The sequence below is a fragment of the Apodemus sylvaticus genome, chromosome 7 (assembly GCF_947179515.1).
Source record: "Apodemus sylvaticus chromosome 7, mApoSyl1.1, whole genome shotgun sequence".
Classification (NCBI taxonomy): domain Eukaryota; kingdom Metazoa; phylum Chordata; class Mammalia; order Rodentia; family Muridae; genus Apodemus; species Apodemus sylvaticus.
The window spans coordinates 11428708-11450674 of NC_067478.1; the positions used below are offsets into that span (position 1 = coordinate 11428708).

The 21967-nt window shown below is 39.4% G+C and overlaps 1 non-coding gene across 1 annotated transcript; it reads right to left on the reverse strand.

The window, feature by feature from the left end:
- Positions 1 to 4051: 4051 nt before the first annotated feature.
- On the reverse strand, positions 4052 to 4183 carry LOC127690385 (small nucleolar RNA SNORA17). The gene has a single exon (XR_007979100.1). It is a non-coding gene; the product is annotated as a small nucleolar RNA SNORA17 (small nucleolar RNA).
- Positions 4184 to 21967: the final 17784 nt, after the last annotated feature.

The window sequence follows — 21967 nt, forward strand, 5'->3', positions numbered from 1 at the left end:
CAAATCCCTAGTTTGATTTTTCTCTTTGGGGGAGTTTAGATTCATCATCATTCCCTCACACTCATTGTCTATTCATTGGATTCTAGGAATTTCTAGACTTCATTGGCAGAGACAAGAGTTCTCCACCCTGTCTGTGGATTGCTGCTGCATGGCGCTTCCAGTTGTCTTCTGAGTCTTTTACACCATTCAGACTCTTACACATTAGAGGGACAGCTCAAAGGGTGAACCTCAGATTTGTGAAAATTCAAAATTGTAGATTTATAGAAAGTTCTAGAGTTGAGAGTGTCTGTCGGCAAACATAGAACTCTATGTGGCTCTCGGTCTACTGACATTAAGAATCTTCAGGTGGTGTTTCAGCAAACATGGCTGATTTTGCTGTTTTGTTGCAATTATTTACGTAATTGAAAGTAAATCAATTCTATTCTTCATTCTTTTTATCAACTTTATTAAAGGGTTTTACTATAGATATACTAAGACTAGTATAAATAGGAGTATATTTTACATAAGGTTATAGCTAACATGTGTTAATATCTAGGTCTTTCGAATGGGTGCATTCTCAATGCATAGGAGAACTGTCCAAGGTTATTTCAAGAAAAATAGATATTTAAAACTTACCATAACTCCATTATAAACTCATTTAGCTTCAATCTTATTGTAAACAATGAGCTTCACTGTATTGTTCATACTTCCTCATACCATACTGGACACCACCTGAGCTGTGGCATTAATGTACTTAACTATCTCCAGAGCAAAGAGGCTTTGAGGGAGAGTAACTACCCACTGTCAGCACTAACTGAGGGATTCTTCATGCCTGACTATTCACTGTTATCCCAAAAGGATCTAATTTATACCATTTGCCGCCTACTCTCTTGAAAGCAGTACAATAGGAAAAAGCTCTTTTTGAGGCGACGTTGCAGATTGGCCGTCAGCATGCTGAAGGAGTCCTTCAGTCCGAGCATGCACAAGCACTAAGAGGCTTCCTTTCTCGTCTCCTGAAGCGTGGATAATACACAGAATGCTGACTAGCAGCCTTGCCAGTCTGGCACCTCCAGATGGTGGGGCGATGCAGATTTATAAATTGGATTGGTACCTTTTCTGAATGTATCATAGATTCCCGACTCATTTTTCTCCTTACTGTATGCCTCATTAGGTGGAAAGTTTCAAAGATGCTGGATAAATTGTGCATAAACTGTCAGCCAGGTGTCATGAATAACTTGACTCAGCCTCCCTAGCACTCTGATTTGTGCTTGGGCATTGTCTCAGGTTATCAGATTTCATCTCAACATTCTATCGTTTTGATTCACTGGGGCCTTTAAGGTACATGTATGGCCACCAAGTCAAAGTTGAAAAGCAAAGCATTAATTGATTGGTGGATTGATTTGGAGATAATAAATACATGTTCTCATGTAATGCTATGCCATTAAGCCTTTGATAATTTCACTTGAAAGTTGGAAGTAACTAGAAACACAAATGGAGAAATTCCACTTTCATTCAAGGAACATAGTGGGTACTGAATTTAACACACTGAATTTATGAACAGTATATATAGCAGACACAATACTATTACTATTTTGTCCTAATGTGGAATAGTTGTGGGTGGTTAATTAAAGTTACAGAGTCACATCCCATTCCATGTGTTCTTGAACAACAGATAAACATAAAACTTAAGCACTGTAGAAATTTCTGTAAGTGTGATGTTCCATTTTGAGGTGAGGAGGAACTAACTCGCCCATGCCACTCAAGCCAAACTGTGAGATAGACTTTAGTCTCTCTATAGTAGTCCAAAATTTAATTCAGTTCTCCAAAGGCTTGATTTGAATTACTAATAAGGCTATTCAACCATGATGCCATTAGGAATTTTATCGGCACACATAGAGAGACATGAAGGAGAATCAGGGAGGAACCAGCAGAAGCTGACAGAGCATATTATGGTAACAGCAAGATGGGAAAACAATGGCAAATGAGGTCATGATTGTCAATATCAATGGCACCTTGGCCAGATGGATCACTGGACATGCCTAGGAGAGGAGCTCTAGACTGGATTTGTTGCGGTAAGAAGACCAACCTTCCCTTAAGCTAGTGTGGCATCATTCTGTGGGCTGAGATCTCAGAAATGAATATAAAGGAGAATGACTATGGTTATGTCCAGTATCACAGTTTAGTCAACTCAGCACAGCCTAGGGTCATTGGAGAGCAAAATCTTTATTTAGGATTACTCTAAAGTGTATCTTTGTTATTAAGTGATATAGAAGGGCCTGGCCCACTGTGAGCAGCATCATTCCTGAGTCAGGTGGTCCTAGGCTGCATAAGAAATCTAGTTAAGCAGAAGCTCATGCACTAGTCAGCAAACATCCTTCTTCCGTGGTTTCTGCTTTACCTCTGTCCTCTCAAGAATGGATTCTTTGAAACTCTGTACTGGTTCTTTGTGGATTTCATGTCACACATACCAATAGTACTCATCTCCCTCTCCCCTCTTACCCACTTCCACCTTTCCAACCTCTCCCATAACAGACAAAAAGATCTTGTTGTGGAAGCTGGAGTGTACCACAGTGTGTCCCACAGTGTACCCTTTTGTCCACACTTCTTTGTTTGCAAATGTTTATTGCAATGACTTGTTGGTCCACCTTATATTACACTATCAAATACTGGGACTTCTCTGGGACTCCTATCATATATCCCGTTTACTGCCCTGTGTCATAGAAATCCTGTAGTTTTGGATCTATAGGATCAGTCATTTCATGCACTCCAGCAGTGTATGGGTGGGGTAGATGTTGGTGCCAGCCAATTCAAAGCCCCGGATCTGGGCTTGGGAGTATCTGAGGTGGGCTGCCCACCAGCTCTCCTGCACTCATGCCCTAGTGAGAAGGCTCACCTACAACCTCCGCACAGTGCAAGCTCTACCCTGCTGTGCAGGCAGGGTGCAGAGCCTGCTCTCTGAGTCTTGCAGCTGTTAAGGGACATGGCTCATTCCCTGATGCTCCTGAACCCAGGGCCAGCTCTTCCACCTGCCATAGATGGTGAGGGACAAGAGAGGGGGAGAGGGTGCCTCTCCCTTATGTGTGCTACCACCCAGCATACAAGAGGCAGGGCCAGCTCCCCTGCATTCATATTCCCAGGGCTGGCTCCCCTGCAAAACCCACATCTAGGGGTTACTTCTACTGTGCTGCCCAGGTGAGGTGCAGGTCCTGATCTCCTGAGTACTAGAACAGGGGAGGGGCAGGGCCTCTCTCTAGCTTGGACATCCTGGGCCAGCTCTCCTGCTTACTATAGCTGCCAAGGGGCATAATAGGGGGAATCTCTCCCTTGCCCATATCACCTCACCATGTTAACTCACCATAGACTAGTGGCTGTGGCAGCTGTCCCATGCTCACATTTTCCAGGCTAGTTTTCTTAGCCCTCAGACAGAAACATGTCCCTGGGCAGTGGTCCAGACCAGGGACATCCTCCTGGCCTTTGGTGGCAACAGACTCCTGCTGCTACAGGTCCATGTACCCAGACATGGCCCCTGGTGGCAGTACAGACCAGGACCCCACCATGGTCCCAGGTGGCATCATCAGCTTCTAACTTCAGGCTGTTCCTCACTATTGTCTAGTCCCTAATGTTGCCTTTCTTCATTGTGTCTTCTGATTTTCTTTCTCTTCCATTTCTCCACCACTTGCTTGATCCTCTTACTGGTACCCAGTGTCTCTGAATGTCTGGTGCCATCTCATGAGTGGTCTCAGAAGTGCTATGCCCTGAACGAGCATTATGGCACTGGGCAGTCGTCATCTTGAGCATGATCTGCTCTCCCAGGCCTGTGCAGTGCTAGACTAGGTGATTATCTCAGACTAGCTCCCTGTCTTGGCCCCATTGCATGTATCTGGTGATTGTTTGGGGCTCTTTTACTTGCCTGGTGCACCAGAATGGGTCCTTGAGAGGGTTATCTATCTTAGGGTTACCACTGATAGGGGCCGGTGGTCCCAGGCAGGGTTCTTCTACTCTTTGACTTGCTCTTGTTCTGGACCTGCCTGGCTCTGGAATGGTGGTCATGTTAGGCTTGCTATTTTCAGAGAATGTTCGGATACTAATCGTTAAGATGTTCACAGGTCAGAGCACTGGGCATAGACAAACCATCTCTCTTCTCTGGTGCCTATTAAGGCACATGTAGCACAGCAGCCACACCTGCAGCACCTTTAGGGGCAAGTCAGTGATAGATTTTATTCTATACAGTTAAATAAGCCCTGAGTTGCTCTAGATTCCAGTATTTTATCACAGTGATAGAATCTAAACTAGAACAAGCAGGATTCAGCTTTCCCTGTTACCTGATTTAGATACAATGTAACAAGCTGCCAGAGCTGCTGCTGCCATGGTGGGGCATAGTGGACTATATCCCCTATTCTGTGAGCCAAAAGAAACCCTTCCTTCCTTAAGTTGATTCTGTCGGTCATTTAGTCACAGTAATTAAAGATACCTAATAAGTGTGCCAAGCACTCGAGCATTTTACCTAACTTTAATCATTTGATTTTTATTTAATATTTTATTACAATGTATTCTTCAGATGTAGAGCTCTTGCAAGTTAAAAATTCAAACATTAGACCAGATGTACATAGGAAAGGATTAGGAATCATAAACAGAAGTATCAATTCTACATACACAAATAGTAGTTTAAAAAAAGTAAAGTCCTAATTTAATAGTCTAAGATATATTTCAAGCACAAAAATTAAGAATCCAATGGAAAATAGCAACCATAAATAAAATAAATACCTTAGAAATTAGTACTGCTGTTGAAGAAAGCATTTAAAACATTTAACATTTATTACATAAATTAATGCTTTCATTGACAACTAAATTATTTATCTGGAAGGTAAGTTTATAGTATTCTGATAATCCATATAAAAATGGCAAAGGATCTTTGCCAAGGTAATTTAATCTACCTTGCAAAACAACTTTATTCCAAATTCACTCTTTAATAAAAGCCAGTCATCCCCAATGTAAATCTTCTCTCAGCAGTGAATCGAAACACATACCGGCTTGCGCATTTGGCTATATGGCTTCTACAAGTCTGCAGATGTAGGGAACAGAAAGTGTATATGGCACACTGACACTAGGTTTTTATCACAGAAGAGCATGTCTAATCCTATTAAATCATATTCTTCTGTATCTGGTCTTAAGGATGGTATCTATAGAAAAGTGTTACTGGTGGTGACCCTCCACTGTATTCCAGTGCAAAGTAAAATAGTTTATTAACTGCAGATCATGCTTCTGTTGAGGAAGGAGTGGGAAACCTGGAGTAGACATTTAGAGGGTTGGGGAAAGTAGACCAATGATACTCTGTGTCTTTAATGAGAGTGCTAAATGGAGAAGAAAAGGAACAAATGAGGCAGAGATGATAAAAGCTATCTGAAGAGAAGTGTTCAGAAAGAAGGAAATACTGGCATAATTGAAATGACCTGTTCAGCAAGCAGCTGAATTAACAAAATACCGTCCGTGTGTACACACATTGAAATGCCCCAGCCAAAGATGGACAGAAAACATAAACCTCCTAAAGAGTAAAAGAAGGCTACTCATAAAGAAACTGAACATAGACCATTATCTACCATCTCAGCAGCACTGGGTCCAGAAAAGAAGGAGAAAATGTTCTCAAATTCTGAAGGAAGGGAATGTACTTAAACCCAGCATTCTGTCCCCACTCAAAGGAGAGACAAAAGGCTTACTCCTGAAAGAGATTAGGATGTTTGCTCTTTGTCAATTTTTGCATATTTTTTAATTTGTTAAGAATACCTTTAAACTTGCTCATCAGGATGTAATGGTAGCAAAATTAAAGATGATTTGGAACAGGGAAAGGGCATGATCTAGAGCAGTGGTTTTTCCCTGTGGTCACAACTCCGTTGTGTGTCCTATGTCAGAGGTCCTACATGTCAGATATTTACATCATGATTCATAACAGTAACAAAATTATAGTTATTATAGCTATGAAGTAGCAATAGAATAATTTTCTGGTTTATGAAGAACTGAGATACAGAGTGGCAACATAAGAAAGGTTGAGAATGAGTGATCTACAGTAAGGAGAGTCCAGAATGATATAGACTGGGAAAACTTTAAAAAGAAGATTGAAGTGTAATGTCACGTTGCCAACTTCCCAAGTATATGGGCCACCTGGGTGATTTTATCCTCTGCACAGTTTCATTGTTTTATTAATGAGCCATGTGTGTGTATAGCCATACTAGTTTGAAAGTGATCACTGCGATAAGTTTTAAAAATCAAAGTATAGAAAGTCTAGTCGGATGGCTATTTGTCAAAATATAAAGCAGTCTGTGGATACTGCCAATGTGAGCTGTGGCATCTGCAGTAACTGGAAATCCAAGGAGAGACAAAAAAAGTCCTTTCTCTCTTCCCTAGAAGCAAAGTGTAAGAAAATAAGCGAGAACCCCAAAAAATGAACATCTGAACAAATGCTATAGTATATCTAATAGCTGTGAGAGTTGGAGTAAAAGAGAGATGCAAGGTAAGACAGGCATGCATATATTACATAATTTTAAAAGAAAGCCAGAAATATTCTCTAGGAAATTTTACTTTAAAATCCTATGCTTAAGGCTAAAGAAATAAATGAGTGGTTAAGATTTCTTGATGATCTTGGATCCACCCATGTCTAGAGGTTCACAAACACCTATAACTCTAGATTTATGAAGATTGGTACGCTCTTGTGATCTTTGTGACGACTTACACAAACATGTGGCAGACACACAGACATAAGTATGCACACTTACATAAATAAACCAATTACAAATTTTAGAAAAGAATCTATCCCTCTCTTCATAGTTAACATTTAATTGCAATAACATCATTTCAATATATAAAATCAAAATGAAATGGAACAAATATTATCTGAAAACAGTGCTAGTAGTCAAGAATTATTTCATATATAATTTACACAGATTTTTGTCATTTTTCCTAAAAACACATGTAGCCTACTTACAATTTAATGTGGCCCGGAGATATTCATTAATAATACTTATTTTTAGCCCTATCAGGATTTCTAATGAGGGAGGCTATAATATTAAATGCCACAAATAGAATTAACTTGTTCCCATGATTCTTCACTGCCTATTCTTTGAGTCTTGAGCTGTAATCAACTCTTTCTTGATTCCAAGAAAATGAAAACAACTATAAAATGTAGATATAGATAGATACAGATGTAGATGAAACAGAAGTGGATGTAGAGATAGATAGCTGGATGGATGGATGGAGAGAGAGAGAGAGAGAGAGAGAGAGAGAGAGAGAGATACTGATACATAGATAATTATATATATATATATATATATATATATATATATACATGGAGAGATAGATATAGATAGATAGATAGATAGATAGATAGATAGATAGATAGATAGATAGATAGATAGAGATAGGAAAAGCAGGATGTACAATCACAGGATAATATCCTAAAAGGAGGGTTTTAAATGTCAGGGAAACAGGGATTTCAGGGCAGCATGAGAGCGCCATAGTTTCTGGGTGCTAGGTAAGATCTGGGAACTCTAGTGAGGTTGCATGGCTGGATGCTAGAGAAGGCACCAGACTCAAGAATGAAGCTCAGACTCCTTCTCTAAGCTACCACTGAGAACTTATTGATAAAAAAAAGCCCATGCACATACATCCCCATGGTAGTGACATTCATACTTTTCAGACTGTGAGCAGTCCACTCATTGTGGTGGTTATGTCCATCTGTGATTTCAGTCTGGAGTTCATCTGTGACAGAGCCACCATCACCTATCTTGGCTTCTCCTTCATGGCTTTCTTTACAGGGACTTGTAGTCTGCAGCCATTGGTGTCTGGAATGTTTTGTTTCCCACTGTTTGTTTATTCAGACAGATCTATAGAAATTTGTTTAAGATTGTATGGAATAGCCTTGCTAAATTCATTTTTTTTTTAAAAATAGGACCCTGCTATACCACTTCTGGGCATATACCCAGAGGATTCCCCAGCATGTAATAAAGATACATGCTCCACTATGTTCATAGCAGCCCTATTTATAATAGCCAGAAGCCGGAAAGAACCCAGGTGTCCCTCAATGGAGGAATGGATACAAAAAAAATGTGGTATATATACACAATGGAGTACTAGAAACAATGACTTCATGAAATTCTTAGACAAATGGATGGAGCTTGAGAACATCATACTAAGTGAGGTAACCCAGTCTCAAAACAGCAATCATGGTATGCACTCACTGATAAGTGGATATTAGCCTAGAAACTTGGAATACCCAAGATATAATCCACACATCAAATGATGTCCAAGAAGAACGGAGGAGTAGCCCCTGGTTCTAAAAAGGCTCAGTTCAGCAGTATAGGGCAATACCAGAACAGGGAAGTTGGAAGGGGTGAATGGGGAAACGGGAAGGGAGGAGGGCTTATGGGATTTTCGGGGAGTGGGGAGCCAGAAAAGGGGAAATCATTTGAAATGTAAATAAAAAAATATATTGAATAAAATAGTTTCTTTTTTTCTTATTTTTTATTCAATATATTCTTTACTTACATTTCAAATGTTTTCCCCTTCCTGGATTCTTCCCTACCTGAAAGTCCCATAAGCCCTCTTCCCACCCTCTGTTCCACAGTCTAACCCTTCCTGCTTCCCTGTCCTGGTATTCCTCTACACTGCTGCACTGAGCCTTTCCAGGACCAGGGCCCTCTCCTTTCTTCTTCTTCGGTATCATTTGATATGTGAAATGTGTCTTGTGTATTCCAAGCTTCTAGGCTAACATCCACTTATCAGTGAGTGTATAACATGTGTGTTCTTCTGTGATTGGGTTACTTCACTCAGGATAATATCATCCAGTTCCATCCATTTATCTAAGAATTTCATGAATTCATTGTTTTTAATGGCTGAATAGTACTCCATTGTGTGCATATTCCACATTTCAATTCCTCCATTGAGGGACATCTGGATTCTTTCCAGCTTCTGGTATTATAAATAGGGCTGCTATGAACATAGTGGAGCATGTATCCTTATTACATGCTGGGGAATTCTCTGGGTATATGTACAGGAGTGGTATAGTGGGGTCCTCCAGTAGAATCATGCCCAGTTTTCTGAGGAACCACCAGACTGATTTCCAGAGTCATTGCACCAGCTTGCAACCCCACCAGCAGTAGAGGAGTGTGCCTTTTCCTCCACATCCTTGCCAGTACCTGTTTTCTCCTGAGATTTTGATCTTAGCCATTCTAACTGGTGTGAGGTAAAATCTCAGGGTCCTTTTGATTTGCATTTCCCTGATGACCAAGGATGTTGAACATTTCTTTAGGCGCTACTCTGCCATTCAATATTCCTCAAGTGAAAATTCTTTGTTTAGCTCTGTACCCCATTTTTTAATGGGGTTATTTGGCTCTCTGGAGGATACCTTCTTGAGGACCCAGCTATACCACTTTTGGGCATATAACACAAAAGAAAATACAACATATAACAAGGACACATGCTCTGCTATGTTCATAGCAGCCTTATTCCTAATAACCAGAAGCTGTAAAGAACTCAGATGTCCTTCAACAGTGGAAAGGGTATAGAAAATGTGGAACATTTACACAATGGAGTAGTACTCAGCTATTAAAAACAATGAATTCATGAAATTCTTAAGCAAATGGATGGAACTAAAAAATATTATCCTGAGTGAGGTAATACAATCATAAAAGAACATACATTGTATGCACTCACTGATAAGTGGATATTAGTCCAAAAGCTTGGAATACACAAAATAGAATTCACAGGCCATGTGAAGCTCAAGAAGAAGGAAGACCAAGGTGTGGAGGATTCAATCTTTCTTAGAAGGGGGAACAAAATACTCATGGGAGGAAATACAGAGACAAAGTGTGGAGCAGAGCTCAAAGGAAAGGCCATCAGAGACTGCCCCACCTGGGGTCCATCCCATATAACACAGACACTATTATGGATGCTAAGAAGTGCTTGCTGACAGGTGCCTGATCTAGATGTCTCCTGAGATGCAGACAAGCACAGACAGATGCAGGCAGCCAACCATTGGACTGAGCATAGGATCCACAATGGAGGAATTAGAGAAAGGACTGAAGAAACTGAAGGGGTTTGCAACCCCACAGGAAGAATAACAATCTCCACCACCAGACCCCCCAGAGCTTCCAGGAGCTAAACTACCAACCGAAGAGCAGAGGGACCCATGGCTCCAGCTATATATGTAGCAGAAGATGGCCTTGTTGGGTCATCAATGGGAGGAGAGGCCCTTGGTCCTGTGAAGGGGAATGACAGGGCAGGGAGGCAGGAGTGGGTGGGTGGGTAGGGAAACACCCTCATAGAAGCAGAAGGAGGTAGATAAGATAGAAGGTTTCCAGAAGGGAAACCAGGAAAAGAAATAACATTTGATATGTAAGTAAAAAATATCCAATAAAAGAAAAGAAAAAAAGAAAAGAAATGGGGAAAAAAGAACAGTAACTGAATAAACATTTTATTTTCCTATTCCAATAACAAAAACTATTTATTTATTATTTATTTATTTATTATTTATTTATTTTGGTTATTGTTGGAACTGACACTAAGTAATATAAAAATTATCCAGTATATATAATATTTTTCAGAGTTCACTTGCACCAGTTTACATTTTAAGGCACCGCTCCCCACCCTGGCTTACCAGGGTGTTCTCCAGTCATATATGGACATCCTCACTGTGCATGCATAGGTGAGTGACATCATCATTGACCTGGTCAACAAACATTGTTCTGAGATATTTGGAAACAGACTATCTAGAGATTCTGTGCATGGACCATAACCATGTGCAAGATACTGATGTGCTTCTAATGTGGGTGTGTACATGATCATATGAGTGTATGGTACATGTGTGTGCACCTGTTTATGTGGAGGGGCATACATGCACATGAGTATATATGAATGTGTTACATGCATGTAGAAACTGGAGGTGCATGTCTAGTGTCTTACTTCTCCACTTTAGTTTTGGAGAGACAATCTCTCATTCAGATTCAGAGCTCGCTGATTGGCTGATGTGGCTGGCAAGCAAACACAGGCATTGGTCTGTCTGCCTCCTTGGGGCTGTGATCACAGGCCACACTCACAGATTTTATTGTGGATACTGGAGACCAAATTCAAGTCCTTCTGCTGGAATAGCCGTCCCCAGCCTCAAGACTTCTCAGCCATTCAAGATTCTTCTCTTTTGAATTCTCTGTATAACTCTGTGTCCCAGTTTTTATTTGGGCTCTTTGTTTTGCTTTGCTTTGTTTATTGTCTGTCTGTCTGTCTGTCTGTCTGTCTGTCTGTCTGTTTGTTGGAGGTTAACTGTTGAACTTCAGCATAGCTGTTCCTGATAAAGAAGTGAATCTGCATCAAGAAAACGTACAAAAGAGATAAATCTACCTACACCAGCACAAGGTAAGACACAATGCAGGGCAAAACAAATTGCTTGCTTCAGGATCTTGAGTTTGCTTTGTTTAAGATGGACATTTTTAATTATTTTATTTATTTACATTCCAGTCATGCCCCCCTCAGGGTCCCTCCTCCCACAGCTCTTCAGCACATTTCTCCTCCTCCTTGCCTTCAAGAGTGACCAAGCTAGCTCAGAGTCTCAAGCGACAGAGTGAGTATTGAAAAAGAAAAACAGATAATATTATAACATGACTCCAGACTACTTTTAGATCATTCCAGGTATATCCTAAACATATCAGTTCTTGGATCAAAGACAAAGTAATCAAGCGAAGTGGTAAACAAAGAGATCATGTAAGATAGTAATTAAAGCAGTAAGCAAAAGGATTGCACAAGGTAATGATTAAGTAAAGTAGTAAAGAAAGGCCCACAGTCACTGTTTCTGATATTCTTTTCTAATTCCTTGTCCAAGCCTTAGTGACAAATGCCAAATTCCTAAAAGTGGCATCAAAAGCTCTGACCACTAGAGGTGTCCGCACTCCCATCAGACCTCCCCCTTCCCTGGGGTCTCAAGTCTCTTGAGTGCATCTTCTCACACTGAGGCTAACCAAGCAGTCCTCTGTTATATCTGTGCACATGACTGGGCCTTCAAACCAACCTGGTTGGTGGCTCAGTCTCTGGGCACTCCCTGGGGTCTGGGTTAGTTGAGATCGGTGGTCTTCCTATTGGTTCACCCTCCCCTTCAGCTTCTTCATCCTTTCAATATTTCAGCCATAGGAGTCCCCGACTTCAGTGCAATGTTTGGGTGTAAGTATCTGCATCTTTCTCAGTCAGCTGCTGGTAATGCCTCTAAGAAGACAGACATGCTATGCTCCTGTCTGTAAATACATCATAGCATCAGTAAGAGTACCAGGCCTTGGTGCTCTCTCCCATGTGATGGAGCCCAGGTTGGACCAGTCACTGGACCACCTTTCCTTCAGTCTTTTCTCCACTTTTTTCCCTGAAGAGTTTTTAGACAGGAACAACTCTGGGTCAGAAATTTTGACTGTGTGTTGGTAACCCAGTTCCTCCACTTGAGGCCCTGTCTATCTTCTGTAGATGGACACTTCAAGTTCATTCAAGCTTGGGCCTTTTGACTAAGATCACCCTCCTTGAGTCCTGAGACTCTATACCTCCCAGGTCTCTGGTACTTTCTAAGGGGTTCCCCCCTCCACCTCCCACCCAATAAGACTGTTTATTTCCATTTATTCTGGCTCTCTGAGCTCCTCACTTGTTCCCCTCATACCTGGCCTGTTCCCCTGTTCTCTTTTTCCCCTCTCCCACTCAGGTCTCCCACTTCTGCCTCTCATGATTATTTTCTTCCCTCTTCTAAGTGGGATTGAAGCATCCTCACTTGGGCCTTTCTGCTTGTTAAACTTAAGGTCTGTGGGTTATATCTTAAGTATTCTGTAATTTTTGGCTAATATCCACTTAATCGTGAGTACATGCCATGCATGTCCTTTTGAGTTACCTCACTCAGGATAGTACTTTCTGGTTCCATCCTTATGGCACTTCCTGAAAAATTCATGCTGTCCTTATTTTAAATAGCTGAATAGCATTCCGTTGTTTAAATGAGCCACATAGTCTGTGTCCATTTTTCAGTTGAGGAACATTTGTGTTGTTTCCAACTCTGGCTCTTACACATAAGGCTGCAATGAACCTGGTGGAGCACATGCCCTTGTGGTATGGTGATGGTAGTGGTGGCATCTTTTGGGTATATGCCAAAGAGTGATTCTTCAGGTAGAACTATTTCCAATTTACTGAGAAACCACTAGATTTCCAGAGTAGTTGTACCAGTTTGCAATCCCACCAGCAATAAAGGAGTATTCCTCTTTCTTTACATCCTCTCCAGCATGTGTTATCACTTGAGTTTTTGATCTTAGCTATTCTGATTGGTGTGAGGTGGAAACTCAGGCTTGTATTGATTTGTATTTCCCTGATAACTAAGAACTTTGTATATTTATTTAAGTGCTTATGAGTCATTCAAGATTCTTCTGTTTTGAATTCTCTGTTTAACTCTGTATCCCAGTTTTTAGTTGGGTTCTTTGTTTTGCTTTGTTTTTTTCCTGTCTGTCTGTCTGTTTGTTTGTTGGAGGTTAACTTCTTGAGCTTTTTTATATATTTTGGATATTAGCCCTCTATCAAATGTAGGGTAGTCAAGGCTTTTTCCCAATCTATATGTTGTGATTTGTCCTATTGATTGTGTCAGTTGCCTTATAGAAGCTTTTCAGTTTTTTGAGGTCTCAAGGTCAATTGTTGATCTTAGAGCCTGAGCCATTGGTGTTGTATTCAGGAAATTTCTCCTGTGCTGATAAGTTCAAAGCTCTTCTCCATTTTCTTTTCTATTAGATTCTGCATATCTGGTTTTATGTTGAGATCTTTGATTCACTTGGACTTGAGCTTTGTACAAGGTGATAAATATGAATCTATTTTCATTTTTCTATATACCAAATGCCAATTAGACCAGCACCATCTATTGAAGATGCTTTCTTTTTTTCTATTGTATGTTTTTAGCTTCTTTGTCAAAGATCAAGTGTTCATGTGTGTGTGGGTTTATTTCTGGGTCTTGAATTCTATTCCATTGAAAGTACTGTCTGTCTCACTACCAATACCATGGGTTTTTGGTTTGTTTTGGTTTGTTTTGGTTTTGGATTTTTTTAAATCACTATTACTTTGTAGTATAGATTAAGGTCAGGGATGGATATTGTCCCTGAACTTCTTTTATTGTTGAGAATTGTTCTGGCTATCCTGGGTTTTTGTTTTTCCATTTATGAAGTTGAGAATTGCTTTTTTATCTCTGTGAAAAATTGTGTTGAAATTTTGTTGGAGATTTCATTGAATATGTAGATTGTTTTTAGTAGGATGGCTATTTTCTCTATGATAATCCTACCTATTTATGAGCATGGGAGATATTTCCATCTTCTGAGGTCTTCCTTAATTTCTTTCTTCAGGGATTTGAAGTTTTTGTCATACAGATTTTTCACTTGCTTGGTAAGAGTTACACTAAGATATTTTATAATATTTGTGGCTACTGTGAAGGGTATTGTTTCACTAATTTCTTTCTCATTCAATTTATCATTTGTATAAAGGAAGGCTACTTATTTGTTTAAGTTAATTTTATATTGACCAATTTGCTGAAGTTGTTTATCAGTTGTAGAAGTTCTCTGGTAGAATTTTGGAGGTTGCTTAAATATACTATCATATCATCTGCAAATAAGGATACTTTACCGTCTTCTTTGCCAATTTGTATCCCCTTGATCTCCTTTTGTTGTCTAATTGCTCTGGCTAGAAATTCAAGTATATATGGAACACATAGTGAGAGAGTGTACAACCTTGTCTTGTCCCGGATTTTAGTGGGATTACCTCTAGTTTCTCTCCATTTAGTTTGATGTAGGCTGCTGGTTTACTATATATTGCTATTATTACATTTAGGTATGTGCCATGAATTCTTGATCTCCACAAGACCTTTAAGATACAGGGGTGCTGGATTTTGTTGAAGGCTTTTCAGCATCTAATGAGTTTTTTTTCATAGTGTATTACACTGATGAATTTTCTTATATTGAATCATGTCCATCTCTGCATCCCTGGGATGAAGCCCACTTGACCATAGTGACTAATGGCTTTGATGTGTTCTTGGATTTGGTTTGTGAGAATTTTATTCAGTATTTTCGCATTGATATTCATAAACAAAATTGGCCTGAAGTGCTCATTTTTGGTCTTTATGTGGTTTATGTATCAGAGTAACTGGCTTCATAGAATGAATTAGGTGGTGTTCCTCCTGTTTCTATTTTGTGGAATAATTTAAGGAGTATAGGTATTATCTTTTTTGAATTTCTGTTAGAATTCTGCATTAAAACCATCTGGCCCTGGCCTGTTTTTCAGTTTGGAGGTTTTAATGACTGCTTCTATTTCCCTAGGGGTTATTGGACTGTTTAGATAGTTTACCTGATCATGATATACCTTTGGTATGTGGTATCTGTCTAGAAAAACCATCCACTTCATCTAGATGTTTCAGTTTTGTAGAGAATATATGTTTTTGTAGTAGGTTCTGATAATTTTTTGGATTTCCTCCATTTCTATTGTTATGTCTCTGTTTTATTTCTGATTTTGTTAATTTGGTTACTGTCTCTGTGTCCTTTAGTTAGTTTGGCCAAAGGTTGATCTATCTTCTTGATTTTTCTTAAAAAACCAGGTCTTGTTTTTTTTTATTATTATTATTTGTATCATTCTCTTTTTTCTAACTGGTTAATTTCAGCCCAAATTTTGACTATTTATTGCCATCTACTCCTCTTGGGTATGTTTACTTCTTTAAGTTCTACAGCGTTCAGGTATGCTATTAAGTTACTTGTATGGGATCTCTCAAATTTTTATATGAAGATACTTAATGCTATGAATTTTCCTCTTACCACTACTTTCATTGTGTCCCATAAGCTTGGGTATGATGTGTCTTCATTTTCTTTGAATTCTAGAAAATCTTTGATTTCTTTCTTTATTTCTTTCCTAAGAACATTATCATTGAGCAGAGAGTTGTTCAGTTTCCATGAGTATGTGAGCTTTCTGTTGTTTTATTGCTATTGAAGTCTAGCCTTAATCTATGGTGATCTGATAGAATGCATAAGATTATTTCAATCTTCTTTTATCTCTTGAGACTTATTTTGTGTCTGATTATGTGGTCAATTTTGAAGAAGGTTCCATAAGGTACTGACAAGAAGGTATATTCTCTTGTTTTGTGATGTAATGTTTTATATATGTTTGCTAAATCCATTTGGTTCATACCTTCTGATATTTTCACTGTGTCTCTCTTTATTTTCTGTTTCAATGACCTGACCATTAGTGAGAGTGGGGTATTGAACTCTACCACTATTATTGTGTGAGATTCAATTTGTGTTTTGACCTTTAGTAAAGCTTCTTTTATGAATGTGTGTGCCCTCGCATTTGGGGCATAGATGTTCAGAATTGAGACTCCCTCTTGGTGGATTTTTTTCTTTGATGAATATGAAGTGTCCTTCCCCATCTCGTTTTATAACTTTTAGTTGTAAGTCTACTTTATTGGACATTAGAATGGCTATTGCAGCTTGTTTCTTGGGACCATTTGCTTCAAAAACTTTGTTCCTGCCTTTTACTATGAGGCATTTCTTGTCTTTGTCACTGAGGTGTGTTTCTTGTATGCAACAAAATGCTGCTCCTCTTTATGTGTCTAATCTGTTAGCCTGTGTCTTTTTATTGGGGAATTGAAATCATTGATGTTGAGAGATATTAAAGACAAATATTTGTTAGTTCCTGTTACTTTTGTTGTTGGATTGGTATTATGTTTGTATGATTCTCTTCTTTTGGCTTTGTTGTTAAATGTTTAATTTCTTGTGTTTTCTTTGCTGTAGATACCCTTCTTGTGTTGGAGATTTCATTCCAGTATCCTCTGTAGGGGTAGATTAATAGAAAGATAATGATTACATTTGGATTTCGTCATGGAATATCTTGGTTTCTACACCTAAGGTGATTAAGAATTTTGCTGGGTATAGTATTCTAGGCTGGCATTTGTGTTTTCTTAGGTTCTGGTGACATCTGTCCAGGATCTTCTGCTATTAGAGTCTCAGTTTGGTCTTTTCATTGTGTCCTTAATTTCCTGGATATTTTGTGCAGGAGCTTTTAACACTCTGGATTTTCTTTGACCAATATGTCAATATCTTCTATCTTATCTTCTATGCCTTAGATTCTTTCTTGTATTTCTTGTATTCTGTTGGTGATGCTTGCATCTATAACTCCTGATCTCTTTGCTAAGTTGTCCATCTCCAGGGTTACCTCCATTTGTATTTTCTTTATTGTTTTAATTTCCAGTTTTTGTTCTTGAACACCTTTGCTCAGTTCCTACTTGACTGTATTTTCCTGTAGCTCTTTAAGGGATTTATTTGTTTCTGCTTTAAGGGCTTCTACCCATTGGCCTGTGTTTTCCTGTACTTCTTTAAGGAAGTTATTTGTTTCTTCCATAAAGGCCTCTATCATCTTCATAAGGTGGTATTTTAGGTTATTATCTTGATTTTCAGGTGTGTTAAGGTATCCAGGGCTTGCTGTGGTGGGAGAAATGTATTCGAATCATGTCAAATTGCATTGGGTTCTGTTGCTTATGATCTTGGGCTTGCCTCTGTCTATCTGGTTATCTCTGATGTTAACTGGCCTGGGTGACTCTGACTGGAGCTGGCCTTCTTGGAGGCTGGTGGAGCTCAGTGACCTGAATTAGATCAGGTCTCATTGGAAGCAGGCAGTGCTGTCTCTGGTTAGACTGGTCCTCTTGTGTCTCTGGTTAAAGCAGGCTTCCTCTGTCCCTGGTTACTGAGGACCTCCTGGGAGGAAGGCAGGGTGTGGCATGTGGGAGGGTATCAGCCCACTGATGTGGCCTAGGTGGAGAAGCAGACCAGAAGGAAAGTGGAGCTTGGCCAGGTGAGTGGGTCTCATGTCTGCTGTGCTCTGTGGGTGTTTCAGCTGGCATGGGTATTTGGGCAAGATTCTCACCTGTGTCCTTGGTTCCTCAAACCTCATAGAAGGCAGACAGGATGTATGAACATATCAGGCCCACTGATCTGGCCTGACTAGAGAAGCAGACTAGAAGGAAGGTAGATTTGGGGCAGGGGGTAGGTCCCACATTGGCTGGTCTCTATGGGGGTCCCAGCTGGACTAGGTATTTGAGCAATATTCTCACCTGTGTCACCAGGAGGCTACTGCTGACCTCCTGGTATGCACACAGGCTGTAGAGTGTGTGGGGGCAGGTATCGGGCAACTGATCTAGCTTGGGTGGGAAAGCAGACCAGAAGGCTGAGTTTGGATTTTGTTAGAGTAGTAATATTTGAATGTGAATATCTCCTAAGAATTCATGCATGAAGATATGGTCCCCAGATGTTTTAGGTTGTACAACCTTTATGAAGGAGAGAGCCTTGCAGGATGAAGGGAATGCTGAGGACTCACTCTGAGGTCTGTTAGCCTGACACTGCTTCCTGTTTATTCCATGCATTGTAGAGCCAGCTGCGTCATGCTCCTTCCATCTTGTCTTCGCTACTCTGGTGAATTAAATGACTTCTTAAACCACAGGATAGAGCTAGCTTTTCCTTCCTCTAGTTGCTTCTGGCTATGCATTTGGTTACAGCAATGAGATGTGTAACAAATGTAGGCATTGAGATAAAGAAAGGATTCAGAAGAAAAACATTTCTAGGGATTTGTCAAAGAAATCCAAGATTGAGTTACTAAAAATCTATTTTATTGGAAAAACAGAAAGCAAAACCTTGCCTACAAAGACTAGTCCAATAGTACAAACTTTATACCTTATTTCCCAAAGTTCTTAACATTATTACCCAGCACCCGAATGAAATGTGAAAAAGTGCTGGTACAGGTTAAAACAAAAATCAACCAAGCAAAAACATTGAGTGGGTGGGGAACTGGGATTTCAAACTTCAGAAGAAAAGTCAATGGAGCTTTGTTTATAGAAAAAGGAAAATAGAAAATAGGTCACACATAATACACTGAAGTGGTGGAGGTGGTTACATTGTTATTACAGCTAGAAAGCAGTTTGGTTCACAGACAATTGTTTTAATAAGCCAGAATGAAGAATTTGTAGAATACTGCATTATAAATGTTTGTATGTTTTCAAAAAATTGTGAACAAGATTAACTAAATCATTTTAGCCACTTTAAGATACTGATGATTTAATCAACATAGGGGTGATTCAAATGATAGAAGCAAAAACATGTATCAACATGGGGGTAGTCTGGGGGTTAGACAAGTTCTGTAAGCAGAGCCTGTTCTTTCTTTGCCATAATTCATTTCATTGAACCAATGAAGATGAATCACACATTGACAGGTTAAGAGAGGGAAGAAAAGTCAGATGTAGTCTTCTGAGCTTGCTGTCCTAGCATTGTGGAGCCAGAGGTAGGTGGATGTGGGGGATTGCTGCCCAGCCTATGGTACTACTGGGTGAGCTCTGCCAGGTTAACATAAAACAAGGTGGATGACACCTGACGGACAACATCTGAGGTTGGCTTCTGGCCTCCACATTCATGCTCCACCAAAAGAGAGACAGAAAGGGGGAGACAGGGAGCGGAAGGGAGGGAGGGAGATAGAGACAGAATAAGAAGGAGCAGAGGTAAAGAAGAAAAACAAAAATTATCCCCACAGATCTAGAGAAGCACAATGATTCGATTGCACATAGATTCCTGATAAAACTTACTACAAATAAAAAGTAGAGATCACCATTTGAACATGTTTACCTTAAATCAGATGGAGACAGATGTTTCAGGCTAAGGACAGAGTCACTGTCATATACAACTCAGTACAGAGCAGTGACAAGGAAGACCCCAGAGAAGCTTTACAGAGAAATTAACCAAGCAAAAGCCTAGGTCTTGCTAGAAATTAAGCTCCCCTGTCGTCAGATTGTTTCTGACTCAAAACATAGTTACTGAGTTGATTACCAACTTGTATATATTAAAAGGAAAAGAGAAATCATGCAAGTTTACAAGTTAGTGTGGCCAATAATATTTTTAAATATCCAAGGGATGCAATTAATGGGACTTGTGCCCGAGAGTGGAGCTGGACACATTGTATAGTTACTAAGGCATAAATAATTATCACTAAAACATTTGAAGTTTACACAAAGTTGATTTTAAGACACTCAAAAAGCAAATTATGAAGATGTTAATAGGGTTTATTAGGCACATAGTTCCTTGGTGAGGCATAGCATGTATGTTTGATTTCCAGATCACACAAAAAGAAAATGCTAATAAATACACAATCTGCCTCATTTAGGGACAGACAAAATTAATATTTAAATTCATAATTAATACTAAATTAATCAATGAATTTGATTTTTGTCTGCCAAAATGGATTAGAAATTAAATATAAAAAATATCCAGAAGTATGAATGTCCCTTGCCAAGTTTGAAATAAAGTTTCAGTTGAGTTCTTTTGCTAATAGTTCAATAACACACTCCTTAAAATGGAAAAGAAAGTACAGAAATAGCTTCCAGTAAATATGGAAGAATAGCATAAAATGAGATTTGCAATTCAAATAAACGAAAGAAAATGGATTAATTAACAAACAGCGGCAGACAAACATATACCAATTAAGGCCAATTTACCTCACTTCTTGCTCTAAAGTAAAATCTAATAAACAATGATTTATAAAACTGAAAATATTAGAAAAAATATTATGAGGAATCAGGGGCATGTACAATCGAGAAGATGACACCTACAGTGTGTCTTAAAGGGGCATAAACAAGGCTGAGGACATCTACAGTGTGTCTTAAAGGGGCATAATCAAGGCTAAGGATGCAGTTGAATGGTAGAGAGCTTGCTCTGCACACACAGAGCCCCGAGCTCCATCCCCTGCCTTGTGTAGAGCTGGATGTAAGGGCACACATCTGTAATTCCAGTACCTGGAAATGGAGGTGGGAAGGGCAGAAGTTTAAATTTACCCTTGGCTACATAGAGAGTTCAAAGCTAGGCTGGGCTATATGAGATTTTGAGAAAACAAATGTGCACACAAAAGCATATAGAGTGTGGAGTAATGTAAGATAAAAAGGGTGAGCAAACCAGAAATACCTGTTTTTAGCATATACGCCTCCTAGGAAATTATTTCCTCTTTTGTATTTATAGCTCAATATACATTGACGTTAAGAAGAAAAGACATAAACACATCTAGAATAATAATAAAGGATATCAAAATAAATTGTGAAGATTAAAAAAAGACATGATTTTTAAAATAAAATAATTTTAATGCATTCACATTCAGATATATAGATATATTAAAATAGCAAGGAGATAGAATTTCTGACCAAACAGCTAGTAGATTATACAAGTGCTGCTACACATATGGAAAAAATTATCTGTGCTATCCAAGTTGTTGACAGTATAGATTCTGCTTGGAAAGCTGTCATTGTATATCTAGATTTTAAATGCATGATCTTCCTGACCCCAACTATTCTAGTCATCTTCTTTCTGCCTTAAAGCTAGCATCTGATTCAGGAGAAGCAGCCACTATTAAATTAAATATTGAAGTCCCTTTATCATTCGTTACAACCACATCCAAACACCTACTTCTTGTTGCGTAATGAAATCAGGGCTGTTCTACTGAGACATAAGCTTGGAATTGTGTTTACCTGGGAGTGGCTGGTGACGGTAGTTTTGGCATATTCTTCCATCCAAAGAGCTAAGCAGATTCTGAGAGGCAAAAGCAGTTATTTATTGAATATCTGGGAGACAGATTGACACAGCTGCCATGTAGCCCTTAGCCTCCACTTCCCTCAGTTCCTCAGGTAGACCACCTACATTAATTACTTTTCTCAATCCTGTGGTAAAACATAGACGCCGCATAAAGAAATAAGGGTTTATATCAGCTCCCAGCTGGAAGGCTACTGTCCATCATGGCGGAGAAGACATGGGAGCGGGGCTGGGGGGCAACTAGTCACATTGTATCCACAGTCAGGAAACAGATGAGTGCTAGTGCCTGGCTTGCTTTTGGCTTTTGGCTTTTCAGTCAGTCCAGAGCTCCAGGTCACAAAATACTGTCCCCTGCCATTAGA